Consider the following 2,681-nt stretch of genomic DNA (forward strand, 5'->3'; position numbering starts at 1 on the left):
TCTTTATCCTCGTCCTGCAATGGATTTCTGGCATAGTTCTTGTAGATGGAAGGAGTGGAGGGGGTAGAGTGTTTTCTCTTTTTAGAGGTGGTGGCTACGGCTTTGCCCTTATCCGACATCCTGAAAAAAAAATGTGATAGAATATATAAAACATTTAGCATGTAACGAGAAAGCATGTTCAGGATACAATTATCAAAGAGCAATCATGATATTGCACTGAATATGTAAAAGTGAACAAGGAAGCATAAGTGAATGAACCAAAACCGTAATCCTTATCAAAGGTAACACCTCATATGCAAAAGGCACTAATATCATCATAGTCATGAAAGAATTGTTAAAGAGGGTTAAAAGTGAGTGTAAGTAAAATGGTGAAAAAAATTAGTGAGTTAGAAAAGTGGATTAGCGATATGATGATATATAGGCTCAATTGAACGAGAGATTGTGGTTCATGTTCACAATGATTGTGCAAATCCGGGAAGTCAAAAGGAAACGGAAAGTCGCCCAAAACTGAAATAAAGATCAAAATGAAACTAATTCCTTGAAAAATCGGGCAGCATTCCGGCTTAGAATTGGACATTCCCGGATAACAGAATAGCACAAACAGTAAGAAAGCAGCATCAATGAAGCACAACAACAGTGGTATAGCAATCAGGCAACAAGAAGTGCGTAAAAAGCAAGCCAAAACCAGCATACAGCATTCAAATAGATAAACAGCAAGTAAGCACATACGGAGCACTTATCAGGCCTAGAATCCTCTATCCAGCCCTAGCTACCTAACCGCAATTATTTCTAACTAAACCTAACATGCAAAATTGGAATTTAGCTAATTAACAGGCAACTCTAGGAACTAACATAATTGAATCAAAGAAAAAGGGAAAATAGAAACAGAGATGGCAGAAATGGAGCAGGAACCTGGGAGCCGGGAAAACTGAAAATGGAAATGGGGACCACGATAGAGCCGGGGCAACGGAGACAGACTGGCACCGCCGTGAACGGTGGCGCGGTGGTTTGGCCGGAGGGAGAAGAGTCGAAAGGGAGGAGGGGGGTGATGGCGAGAGGGAAGGAGGATATGAGAGTGTGTAGGGAGAACAGAGAGGGAGGAGCGAGCCGCCGGTAGTGAGGACGGGGTGGCGGCGGAGGGGTTAGTCACGGCGCGGTTGAGAGGAGGGAGAGGGAGAGAAGAGTGAGAGAGCGAGAATGGGTGGGGGTGAGGGGGAAGACAAGGTGAGGTTGAGCAGGGCGAGTCGCCGGCGATGACGATGGCGCGGCGGCGGAGGCGGCGCTGCTGCTGCGAGCACAGATGGGGCGAGGAGAAGAAGAGGGAGGTTGGGGGGGTGGGTTTGCGCGACTGCGCAGTGTGCTTCGCGAGGTAGGGTTATCCCGATTTTTGAATTGGCGCGTGCGCGCACCTTGCGCGTCCGCGCCCATTAAGAAAAATGGGGTCTTACGCGTGCGCGTACAACGCGCTTAGACGAGGGTGAGCGAAAGAGGGAAGGACGCGTGCGCGTACCATGCGCGCACGCGTGCATGGAGTTGGGCCAGGGGCTTAGAGTTGGCCCAACTCAGGCCTAACTCTCTGGAGACTGGCCTGGGAGTCGCGCTACTAGACCTGCGCGCACGCGGCAAGTACGCGTCCGCGTGCATTGAGGGGAATGGAGAACTGCGCGTGAGCGTACAGTGCGCGCACGCATACATGAGATTGGGCCTTAGGCTTAGAATGGGCTTGAGGCACGCCCAACTCTCTGGTTCATGGCCTAGTTTGGTGGCATCGCGCAAGGACGCGCGCGCGGCAAGTACGCGTCCGCATGCATTGACGAATTCGGGAAATGGCGCGCAGGCGCGATGCGCGCGCTCGCGCAGATGGGGTTGGGCCTGGGGCCTAGAGCCAGCCCAGAAATGGCTTAACTCTCTGGAATTTGGCCCAAGCAGTTGCAGCAGCGGATCGGCGCGGACGCGGCAGATGCGCGTACGCGCGAACTTCCAGGATCTAATAGTTGGCGCGCCCGCATGTAGTGCGCGTCTGCGCCCCCTCCTTTTTTTTGGGTGTTCCCCTTAGTGTTCACAACTCTTATTCACTCAATCATCATAGAATTCACAAAAATGCAAGTTTTGGTATTATTCATCTACTACTAAACACAACATGCATGTGACTAAGCTAACAATTAAATTGTACAAACAAATTTGTATGAAGCATCTACCTACAATGGTAACTCAAATCACTTATTAGGCAAATTTAAAAGGGAATGAAAAGAGTTTACCATGGTGGGGTGTCTCCCACCTAGCACTTTTAGTTTAAGTCCTTAAGTTGGACATTTTGAGGGGCTCATTGTCATGGTGGCTTATGTTTGTACTCATCCTTGAATCTCCAAGGATCTGTGCTCCTCAATTGGTTGACAGAATTTCCAACCATATTCACCAAACTTGGGCAAAGTTCTACCCAAGACACGAGTCCCCATAGTTGGTCTTCATTTAGCGAACCGGGATCCCATATCTTGTCTTCACACCCATCCGTTAGTTGAGTTTCATGGTTTTGTCGGATGAGCGGTTGGCATAGAGGGGATTGACTCATAGAATTCTCTTTACTCCACCAATGCTTCCTCCTAGATCCATATAAAGTAATTCTTGTCCCAACATCATCCCTATACCTTGAGGCCTTGGCCTTGATAAGCTTAACACCTATT

The sequence above is a fragment of the Arachis ipaensis genome, chromosome B04 (assembly GCF_000816755.2).
Source record: "Arachis ipaensis cultivar K30076 chromosome B04, Araip1.1, whole genome shotgun sequence".
NCBI classification, from domain to species: Eukaryota; Viridiplantae; Streptophyta; class Magnoliopsida; order Fabales; family Fabaceae; genus Arachis; species Arachis ipaensis.